General features: G+C 41.2%; 1 protein-coding gene across 6 annotated transcripts in view; it reads right to left on the bottom strand.

Annotated features, from left to right (window-relative positions):
- Positions 1–11,422, bottom strand: part of HIPK3 (homeodomain interacting protein kinase 3) — a 110,106-nt gene extending 98,684 nt beyond the window's left edge. For 2 of the 6 annotated variants that reach the window (XM_036260172.1, XM_036260176.1), the window contains exon 1: positions 10,916–11,422. The gene's annotated coding sequence lies outside the window, so the exon portion shown is untranslated. Of the gene's footprint in view, positions 1–10,143; positions 10,537–10,915 lie in introns of those variants that run through there. The other 4 variants (XM_036260170.1, XM_036260175.1, XM_036260169.1 and 1 more) reach the window with 4 other exon arrangements.
- Between the last annotated feature and the right edge of the window lie 566 nt (positions 11,423–11,988).

The raw sequence follows: 11,988 nt of genomic DNA, 5'->3' as shown, positions 1-11,988 counted from the left end.
TGGTGTTTCATCATGGCTTCAGGAAATCTTGTGCTTCAGGAAGCTCTATCATATCAAGTCAGAAACAATAGAGGGAACAGAAAAGAGAGTATGTTAAGAAAAAATAAAGATTTCTTTCTTATTCTCTTGATAAATTTGAGGAAGGGGACAGGGTAGAGATTTATAACAGGTTTCCTTAAGAAAGCCAGATAAAAACTACAGAACAAACAGCCCAAGTGCCCATCAATAGATGAATGGACAAAAAGCTGTGATACATGTACAAAATGGAATACTATGCATCTATAAAAAAGAAAGATCTCTTGTCCTGGCCAGTTTGGTTCAGTGGTTAGAGCATTGGCCTGCAGACCAAAGAGTCGTGAGTTCGATTTTGGTCAAGGGAATGTACCTTAGTTGCGGTTGAGTCCCCGGCCCCGATCAGGGTCCTGTGGGAGACAACCAATCAATGTGTCTTTCTCACATTGATGTTTCTCTTTCTCTTTCTTTCTCATTCTCTCTCTCTCTCCCTCCCTACCTCCTCCCCATTCCTCTTTCCTTCCCTCTCTCTCTCACTCCCACTCTATCTGAAGATAAATCCTCAGGTGAGAATTTTTTTAATTAAAAAATAAAGTGACACACTGTTGGGTTGCTTGTTATAAGCTGTGAACTAAAACTGCAGATTTATATAGACTTAGCAAGGGTCACACAAATATTTCTTCAAGCCCCATAGAAACACTAAAAAAATATTTTTTACATTAGTGTAAAAAGCCACACTGCCATACATGACACTATAAAATTATGTGTATCAGAATTAAAATAAGAAAACCTTCCACTTATCTGGCTAAAGAAACTTTTTAAATGCCATCAACATAAAAAGATTAAAAAGTGATTAAGAAAGTTTAATTCAGCTTGAAGTTGCATTTTTTTCTTTTTTTTAATTTAAAGTTTCAAACATAAACAGCAATAGAAATGAGGCCCTAGATGGCTAGGTCAGTTGGTTAGAGTATCATGCCAATACACCAAGGGTGGGGGTTCAGCTCAATTCCTGGTCAGGGCACACACAAGAATCAACAAATGAATGCATGAATAAGTGGAATGACAGACTGGTGTTTCTCTCTCTCGCTCTCGCTCTCTGAAATCAATAAATAAAAAAATTTTTTAAAGAAAAATGAGTGATGATATGAAAAGGAAATACAGGGGGGGAAAAAAAACAAATCTGGAAATAAGGTAATCAATTCAGGTTGAGCTACCTGTAAGGGAAAAAGGAGATCATAGACAGTTCAAAAGATGAGCTGACTTGAGTAGGGTATACTATAGATTATGCAATCAGCTGGAGAAATGCATAAGCTATGAATAAACCTACTGTAGAGTGGAATTGACAGAGTAATGCTGTCAAGGGCTAAGAAGTGAACAGAAATTCAGATAGAGGCTACAGCCCACATTTAAGAAGTTTGGAAGAAAACAAAAAAGGGAAAATAGGTCCATAGACTTAAGGAGACCCAATTAAAAGATGACTGCTTAAAATCCCAGATACCTTCTAAAAAGATGAAGAAAAAAGGGGCCAAGCAATAAAAAGGGGGAACTTGAAGTTGTTGGATAAGTTCAAGATGCTGAAAAACACAACTGAGGATGAAATTCACAACAGAAAATAGGGGGAAATCCTGGAGGGAAAGGGATGTTGCTTTCCTTGAGAAAGTAGTGAAAACACAAAATCTGGAGAAAGTTCATGCCTATTGACCTCTATGTGGGAAACAGACTCATGTGCTACAAGTAAAAGAGGTTGCGGGGTAGAGTAGTTTTTGAAAAGTCAAATATGTATGTGACACATTCACAAGTGCCTCGTCAGGTACTTGTCAAGCTACTCAATAAAGATACAATACTTTGATCAAGGGATATAGGCAGACTACAGCATTGTCTGTATTTGATTAGCTTTATTACAATAATAATAATAATAATAATTAGTAATAATAATATTTGAGTCCCCAATGTCTTTTAGTCACTTTAGAAATATAAAAATCTTGAAGACATGGTTTCTGACCTGAAGAAACAGTTCAGATACTATTTTATATTTTTAAATGTAACCTTTCCCTAAAATGTAATATTAAGTTACCTTCTAATAGGTTATAAATTGAGCCTTAGACAGGGCAATTTACAAGGCAAACGTTTCAGCTATTTTCTACTCAAAAGCTATTGGTAAACCATTGTGTTATAGTCCTTAACACCCTAAGTAAGTATTTTGGTTTTTTTGTTTTTTTTAGTACATGCCCCTAGCGGGAACCGAACCCAGGACTCTCTGGTCTGCAGGCCGATGCTCAGTCGTTGAGCCAAACTGGTCAGGGCTAAGTAAGTTTTGATACAGAATTCCATTTTAAATATACATGTACAAAAGATCAAAATTGTCAAATTTCACTTAATAATATATCATACAGCTGAGTCAGTGTGGCTCAGTGGCAGGGCATAGACCCATGCACCAAGAGGTCACTGGTTCGATTCCCGGTCAGGGCACATGCCCAGGTTGTGGGCCCAATCCCCAGTGGGGGACGTACAGGAGGAGGCCAATCAATGTTCTCGCTCATGTTTCTAGCTCTCTCTCTCCCTCTCCCTTCCTCTCTCTCTAAAATCAATAAAGAAAAAAATTTTTTTTTATTTTTTTAAATAATATATCATACAATTATAAGAGCAACACAATTCAATATTTGCCCTTTGCATGTCTCTGCTTTAAGAACCAAGTTAATTATACTTTTGATTTACACAAATTAAATATACAAACAATATCTCTTCTTTAGTGCTTTCAAATAAGTTACAGCTAGCAATTTCAATATTCTTAAAAAATACCTTAAAATTGAATTCTGTCTATACCCTATTTTCCCCTTCTATTCTCTTTCCACAGGTTGGCATAGAAATGAGGTATGGAGAGTGTTGCATCCTAAACTTTGAAAAAAGGTAATAATCCAATTTTAGAAGGTAAACTTATTAGAATTTTGTCAGGTAATGAAAGAATTATACCCAGAAGGAAGAGAACTGAATTATTAACTATATATGAAAAATATGACCTTCCCCTTTACTTATTTTATTAAATTTTTATTGATTTTGAGAGAGAGAAGAAGGGGGAAGAGGAAAGGAGGGAGGGACAGGCAGAAGGGAGAGCGATAGAGGAAGAGGGAGAAAGGAGAATGGAGAAGAGGAAGGGAGGGAGAGAGAGGGTGAAAGAAACATCAATTTGTTGTTCCACTTATTTATGCATTTACTGGTTGATTCTTGTATGTATTCTGACCAAGGATCAAACTCACAACCTTGGCATATAGGATTGATGCTCTAATCAACTGAGTTACAGGGTCAGGGTGATCTTCCCCTTGATTTAAATTAACATACAGCATTGTCTTTGTAAGCCCAGTACACTATTTAACTGGTTAGACTTGATGGAAAGGTTTATCACCAAAATAAAATTCATAGAATTTTTGTTCACATTTTTTTGTTGTTGTTGTTAATCCTCACCCGAGGACATTTTTCCATTGATTTTTTTTTTTTTAGAGAGGCAGGGAGGGAGCGAGGGAGGAAGAGAAAGAAAGAAAAACTCTAATGTGAGAGAGACACATGGATTGGCTGCCTTGCACAGGACCCCAACCAGGGCTCAGGATCAAACCTGCAACCCAGGTATGTGCCCTTGACCAGAACCCAAACCAAGACCCCTTGGGTCCAAGGGCCAAGGCTCTAACCACTGAGCAAAACAGGACAGGGCTTGTTCATATTTTTAAATTATATTTTTGGCTCTGTGGTAAGAGTGGTAAATACTAACACACGACTTTTAGAAACTGAACTATTCCTGGCAATTTAAATATCTCATGTTTAACAAAATGAAATGAACAGTCTTAAGAAACCTGATCGTGCTATATTCAAATCATTATTTTTCTCAGGCAGTGTTTTCCAACTCACGCACATATACAAATTGACAGTACTTAGCTAATTTCACCTACTACTTGCTCAAAGCAAGGGGTCACATCTTTTTTTTTTTTTTTATCCTCACCTGAGGACATTTTTCCATTTTTTGTTCAGATAGAGTGGGAGGGAGAGAGAGGAAGAGAGAGAAACATCGATGTGAAAGGGACACATCGAGTGGCTGCCACCCGCACAACCAACCAGGGCCGGGGACAAACTACAACCGAGGTATGTGCCCTTAGCGGGAACCGAACCGAGGTCTCTCTGGACCGCAGGCTGAAGCTCTAACAGCTAAGCCAAACTGGCCAGGGCAAGGGGGTCACATCTAAATTCTCTTCATTCATAGCACAGAACTTTGCACTTAGTGGCTCAAATATGTACTAGATAAGACAGTTTTCATGCTTATATTTTATTATTGTTTCATCTACCATTAATAAACTTTTCATTTGTGGTCAGTCTGATCCAGCTATAAAAACAATTTTAAGTACGCTAAACAGATTAAAATATAATATTTTTTAACCCAATACTATTCCTATCTAACTAAAATATATGAAACTACAGCCCTGGCCAATGTGGCTTAGTTGGTAGGAGCATCACAGGATTGCAGGTTTGATTCCAGTCAACATATCCAGGTTCCAGTCAGGGCACCTAGAGAAGGCAACTAATCAATGTTTCTTTCTCTCCCACTCCTGTCCTCTAAAATCAATAAAAAATAAAATATAAAAAAATCCTCAGGAGAGGATTAAATATATAAAATACAAAACTATAATATTCTGCAGGGATACTTGTACCTTCTCCACCAAAATTGATTATAAGTTGGCACAAATCATGTTTTTATTTTGTTTTGAAAATGTACTGAAGCATAGCATCACAACTTGTAATTTGCATTTTGTTACTGTACCCTATTTAATCTCAATAGAAATTGTAACAAATTACATATTTAAGCCCTCAGAAGTATTCGTTTAAATTATACGTTAAAAAAATGTCTCTAGAAAGTCGGGTTCAATTTTCAATATGTTATCACTTAATCTAACTTATAAACTAGACTAAGACTGTAGCATTATTTATCTAAAGTCGTATAGTTTACCCAACCTACAAGACTCTCATTGTATTATTAAACAGATAACACAGTCAAAATACATGCAAATGATTTTTAGGCCTTTATATAACTGCTTTATGGGACAGGAAATATTTTCTAAGCAAGTTATTTTTCAAAAACTGTAATATATTTTTTAATTTATGTATAATATGCAACTAAGTAAGGGGAAGTTCAAGAATTGGAAGTTAATATAAATGTTTTTTAGTAAGTCAAATACTTTCTTAAAAATTTCTAAATTGGAATAATTGGCTAATCAAATACAGCCAAGTTTCATACTGTTTATCAAATCTTAAAGACAATTTTCTTGGTAAGCCGTATGTAATCAAACATAATTTATAATAAATGGCTACAAAATTTTAAAGGGGAAGAGAGTAACTAATATTGTGTTCATGTGATTCTTTTATTATCTATCCTAAACAATTTTCTCATATTAGAAAAGGTGCATTAACAATTATATGAAATAAAAAAGAATTTCTCTGACCCCCCCATCAATCCTTTATTTTCAAGGCAACCAAGAGTTATACTCTAAAGGATCCAGCTTTTACAATTAAGGTCTTTACCTAAAAGAAAAAGCACAGTTCAAATGAACAGAGTACTACAGTTCCCTTATTATTAGTCTCTAAATCTCCACTTCTTTCCTGTGTTTTTTTTTGTTTTGTTTTTTTCAATCCTCACCACTGGACATTTTTTTTCTATTTATCTTCAGATGGAGTCGGAGGGAGAGAGGGAGAAAGAAACATCAATGTGAGACGGACACATAGTCTAGTTGCCTCCTGCACAACCCTGACCAGGGCCGGTGAGGAACTGCAACCGAGGTATATGCCCTTGACCAAAATTGAACTCGAGACTCATTGGTTTGCAGGCCAACGCTCTAACCATGGAGCCACACCAGCCAGAGCTCAAACTCATTTTAATAGCAATAATATGTTCTATGCTCTTCACACTTTCAATTTCAAGTCAGGCCTATAACATAAAATTTTTTTAAATTGGACAGAAAGTTTATATTCTCTAAATTCTAATTTAAGGGGAAGTCTTTCAGATTGAAAAACAAAAGACACAAAGACAAAGGGGACAGGATTTTTAAAAACTGGTCGAGGATGATGAGCAGATACTATTTCACAAGACTGATCACTTAGCAGGTGTCACAGCATACTCAATTTTTTTTTTTTTAATGCTCACTGGAGGATATGTTGTTGTTATTTTTTAAATTTATTTTAGAGAGAGAGAGAGTGGGGAGAGAAACATCGATGTAAGAGAAAAACATCAGTTGGTAGCTTCCAGTACACGCCTGGACCAGGGATCAAACTTGAAACCTAGGTATGTGCCCTGACTGGAATTGAACCTGCCACCTTTTTGGTGTACTGGATGATGCTCCAACTGGCTGAGGCACCTGACCAGGGTGTCACAGCATATTCTTAATCTTTCCCCCAAGGTACCACAATATTAAATTACTATAACTAAGCGAATGTTGGTCTCTAGTAACTTCAACATTTAAGTCAAAACAGATCTCTGAGTCTCCCAAATCTAATTAAACCAATCTCTGCTGCCCACTATGGCCCAGCTTCCTCTACCTTACCTGCCCCACTGGTCATTCTCACTCTCCCACAGGGGAAAAAAAAAAAAAAACTCTGCCTTTTAGAAAATTAGAGAAATTGTTTGGGTCAAAGTAACAAAATACATTTAAGGTAAAACTATTGTCTTTAGTTTGTTTCATTTCAAATCCTTCCTGTTTGAAAAAGACAGATTTCAAAAGTACTGATTTTGGGGCCATGGCCAGATAGCTCAGTTAGAGGGTAGTCCCAATACACCAAGGCTGTGGGTTTCATCCCCACTCAGAGCGAGCGCATACAAGAATCAACCAATGAATGCACAAATAAGTGGAACAACAAATCGTTTTTCTTTCTATCTCTCTCTCAAATCAAGAAATAAAAAATTTTAATAAAAATATAAAATATTTGTTAAAGTACCGGCTTTGTATTAATCACTAAACATAAAAGATAAAGTAAATCAGTTAAATGTTTCAACTGTCCCAAACCACAAATGGCAGCCTAAAGATACAGTATCTTCAATATTCATCCAGTTCTTTTCATTTCCACTCAAGTAGTAAGAGTAGAGACTCTAAGTCCCTTAGCACAACAGCGGTGTGCCTCAGAATCAAGGCAATATGTTGCCTTTATGTAGTGACATATGGCCCAAGTATGAACTGAGGAGAACAACCTGAACTGCTAAATAGGTCAAGGTCTAATTTGACAAATAGTTGGGTAAAATACATAACATACATCCTCCACCTCTATTCTAGCTTGGTCCCAACAGTGATTAAGATAAGTTCCAAATAAACAGTCAAGCCCTGGCCGGTTTGGCTCAGCAGTTGGAGCATCAGCCTGTAGGCCAGAGAGTCCCGGGTTCGGTTCCCGCTAGGGGTACATACCAAAAAATAAAAATAAAATAAAAAAATAAGCAGCCAAGGCAAAGCTACATAATCAGCATGCTAATGTTAAGGTTGTTTTTTTTTCCACCAAACCACTCTTAATTATACCAAGCCAACCAAGAGAAGTGGACTGTATTTCCTAAAGTCGGTCACATTAAGTGCTCTGGCTGTTCTAAAAACCTCCCCTGGTTTAAAACTTCTACTCCAAATATATATCCCTATTCAACTCTAGGTGCTTAAAGGTACTAGGCAAGATATACTTTTTAAGCAGTTGGATCCAAAGCCAGTAAGGGCATTTAAAATGACTTATTTAGGCTTATACAGAAAGGGTTACCCATGACACAAAGTTTTCATCAAATTATGTGGGGAGAGGCAATTTTTTAACATTTTAGCAAAATTCTAGTAGTTTGTCTGGAAGTAACTTCCAAGTTAAACATACCACATTAGAAGTCTCAACTTCAGACACTAGGAAATTAGGACAGCTGCAAACCCAGAAATTTTACATGAACATTTCTTTTAGCAGCAACAATATAGTCACATATAGCAAGTTACTTTGTATCCTGTAACAGTTAAGAGACAAAAATAACTCTAAAGAGGTATTTTAAATATGGAGAATTTCAAAGTTCCTAGAACAAATGCCCTTAAGTCTAAATATTGCCATCTCCAAACTCAAATGTAAACCTGCCATGGAAACATTTTAAGCCTTTAAATTAACCACCAATAATGCAATTCTAACCTACCATGTCATCACCCTTAGTGAACTGCCAGACTGAGAACAGCATCTTAAGAAAGATAACTCCTTTTACCTAGCAAAATTAAGTTAACTTCGAAAGTTACCAAAATAAATCTTTCTAACATTCAAATGGGAAATAACATGCAAAGAAGTATACCGTTCAATAGATGGGAAACTGTATCTCAGCAATCTGAAATTTACATTTGCCCCTTACTCATATATCTTCAGTGTTCATGTATCAAATATTGAAAACAAAAGTTTAATAAAGAAGTTCATTTGACAACTGTTGCTATTTTAAGTTGCAAGGGGGCTTTCAATGCCTTGCATTAAAAAAATACTTACGTGCCCTGCCATACCAGCTACAGCAACCTACCTCTGTAATTTGTACCTTATTTTATGGTATTCCATGACAGAACATCCAAAAAATTAAAATAGTATGATCTGAAGCTTCTTTGCAAGCATGTTTACAAGAAGAGTTATCTCATAAAAACCATCCACTTTTATGTGACTCTAAAACTCCATGCCTAGAAGCCAATGACTGGTTTACAAGCAAGATAATGACTAGTTCAATGGAAAAGGTATTATGACAATAAACTAAGACTGGCTCACCATGTTATCATCTGCTTGCCTAATATGTATGTTTAGCTACTGTAGTCAGCAATGTCCAAATATAAAATTGAAACATTTAATGGCTGGTTCTGTTCTAGATTTCAAGCTTGTCTTGCCTGGTTTTATTTATTTTTTATATATTGTTAATCCTCACCTGAGGATCTTTTTCCATTGATTGATTTTTAGAGAGAGTGGAAGGGAGAGAGAGAGAAGCACAGATGTGAGGGAGACACATCAACTGGTTGCCTCCCACATGATCCGAAGTGGGGGAGCTGGGAATGGAACCTGCAACCCAGGTACAAGCCTGAGTGAGACCCTTTTGTCCACAGGCCGAGGCTCCAACCGCTGAGCCAAACCAGCCAGGGCTTTAACAATAAAAGCATAATCTTTAAAGAGATTAAACATTATATTCCATAAATAAAAGCTCCCAAAAATGTATGAATGCACTCATAAATATACCAAGAAATGCCTTGTTGATTTAAAAGTAAAGGACTTTATGTGGTTGGTTACATTTCAATTACTGTTAAGTGGCATGGAGGCATAAGGTAACAAATAAAGCTATAAAAATTATTTTTTATAAAAAGGCCAGTCATTTTGTTTACTTAAATTCTGTTTAATCATGACCTATCAAAACCTTATCATGGCTCACTGTATAAAATTAGCACTGTGCTTGCAAACATAAGCAAAATCTAGACTTATCAAACAGGCTTGCCCATCTTCTGAAAAATTAAACGAGAATGCAGGATTAGACTGTTTTAGTTGGGAACAAACAAAACCCACCGATCCCGTTCAGAAGTTTTCAACAAAAATTTGAGCAAAGGTGGAATCTCTTAAAATTTTAAAGCGCCCAGCAGTTAAAACTTTGGGGGAGAGGAACCTGAAATGCTTTGAATAGTACTTCCACCACTTCAGAAGCTACAGATAACAAGCAAATACCTTAAAAAAAAAATTTTTTTTTTTTTTTTTTTAAGAATTCAGCCGATTTTCAAACTGTCAGAAGGTACACACACATAAGCACAAGCACAGACTGGTTTACCAGCTTACTTTCCCAGCCCTGTACCAGAGAGACATCAAAGTTGACAACAGAATTAACCATTAAGACTTCCCGGTAAACTGGCTGATAATCTGAAAAACTTCACTGCTGCTAACAGAAGCTCTTTATAATTAGAAGCAGCGAACTGACAGGTGGAAAAATAAATTCTAACCAGGGCAGCAAGAGGTTGTGAAAACACGGTTCAAGGACTGAACATGCTATGACTACTTTGTAACAGGTCCAAGGTAATTTACACACACACACCCTTCGCAGCAATTATTCAAACAGAAATAAGACTAGGCAACAACAGGCTCCGCTGAGAAACGTACCATTTTAAAACAGCCTTCTCCCTCCCGAAGGGAAAACAGCCATTCTCATCCCAAATCCTTCCGCGACTTCTCCTAGCGTCGCGAAGGGACGCGGGCAGCAGCCACCGTAACGAGAAGCCGGCAACAGCCCCGCCGCGCGGCCGCCACGCCTTCCTCGGGCCGCGGCAGAGGACGCGCCGCGGCGGATCACATTTCTCCTCCCCAACAATCACACGCACTCACGTCCCCAGAGTTGACACGCTCCAAGCCCGCCGCTCGGCGACGCTGGCGACTGGGCCACAAAGCCAGGGACGCAGCCATCGGCCGGGGCGCTCGAGTTGCGCGCGCGCGCGCGTGTTTGTGTTTGTTCCCCTTAACGAAAGGCAAGAGGTATCCGTAGTGACGGCCTAGGGCAGCGGTGGGGGGAGAGGCACCGTGAGACCAAACAAAACTTCGGTTGCTGGGAAGGGCCGTTGCGCAACCTTGGCAAGGGGAGGCTCGGCCCCAGCGCGGCTTCCCGGAGGCTGCGCCACCGCGCGCAGGAACCACGCGCGGCCCCCACGTCCGGCGGCCTCCAGTCTGGGGCGGCCCCCGCCTCGAGGGAGACGCCTGGACCCGCGGGGGGCGGGCGGAAACGCGCAGCACGAGAGCGCAGGAGATGCATATGGGGGTTGCAGAACGCTGACGGGTACGCGCCCCGCTTCGGGGTGTCGGGCCCAGCGGGGTCCCCGCGGAGGGGCCCCTGGCCCCGCGAACGATCTAGTCGCCCCCACCCCACGCCCTGCTCCCTTACCTTCCTAGAGGCCTGCGCTCTCCCCTCTTCGGGCGGCCGCAGCCCTGAGCATGTCCGGGGTGGGGTGCGGGGCCGTGCCGGGGACAGGGAGCCAGGCGCTTCAGCAGGCGGCACCACCCAGCCCGGGCTCAGCCCCTCTCCGCGGCCGCTGCCATCTTGTCCTGGCGGCTGAGAGGAAACGGCGAAACACCCTCCCTCGACCGCTGCTGCTGCTCTGGCTGCTGAGCGCCGGGCCCGTCTCCCTCATCTTCTTCCCGGGGGTTTGGGTTGGGGACGGCTTGGCGGGGTTTGGCTGGGGCGAGGGGTGCTGAGGCCGGCCGGTCGGCCTCCGACTGCTGGGGCCTACGGCAGGCGCGGGGTGCGGGGCCCACGGCGGGTGGGGCCCATTCTGGACGCCCCTGCCGAGAGGAGGGGGAGGAAGGCAGCCGCGAGAGGCGAAGTCGGCGGGGCCGCCGCTCGGTCTCCTCAGGTCGCCGCGCTGCCGGCAGTCGTCACCGAGGCAGCTGCGGCCGGCCGCCCCAGTCTCGCGCCCCTCCTCCGCGCTCGCCGGCCTCCGCAGCGCCACCACCCGCCCGGCCGCGCTGCGCGCTGAGCCCGGGCGGCCCTGCCGGCTCCGGCCGCGGCGCCTCCGCGAAGCCCCTCCCCGGGCCCGCCCGCTCGCTCGCTCGCAGCCGCGCCCTTGTACCTCCGAGCCCGCCTGGCGGCCCGCGTGGACCCGATCCGGGCTCCGTCACGGCAGCCCCTCTGCCCTTCTGAACCTCAATTCCCTAGGCCCACTCCGCCAAAAATATGTATTTTAAAAAAGCTCCTAACCCCCAAAGAAAGGATGAAAATGCGGAAGCAGGATTTTAACAGGCCTTTCGAGATCCTGGGATCATAGTTTCCCCCTCCACCTCTTCAGGGTTTGTTTTTTGAAGTCGTTTTGTTTGTTTGTTTTTGTTTGTTTGTTTAAGGTCCAAAAATAAGGAAAGGGGAAATGCTTGGTAAAGTGAACACTCCCAATCTAACATAGGCCCTTCCCGCTTCCCTATCCCAAAAAGTCAAGAAAATTGTAAAATCAGGTTAAAGAACGG

Source organism: Molossus molossus, unplaced genomic scaffold, assembly GCF_014108415.1.
Source record: "Molossus molossus isolate mMolMol1 unplaced genomic scaffold, mMolMol1.p scaffold_m16_p_13, whole genome shotgun sequence".
In the NCBI taxonomy this organism is placed as follows: domain Eukaryota; kingdom Metazoa; phylum Chordata; class Mammalia; order Chiroptera; family Molossidae; genus Molossus; species Molossus molossus.
This window is presented reverse-complemented; position numbering and strand designations above follow the sequence as displayed.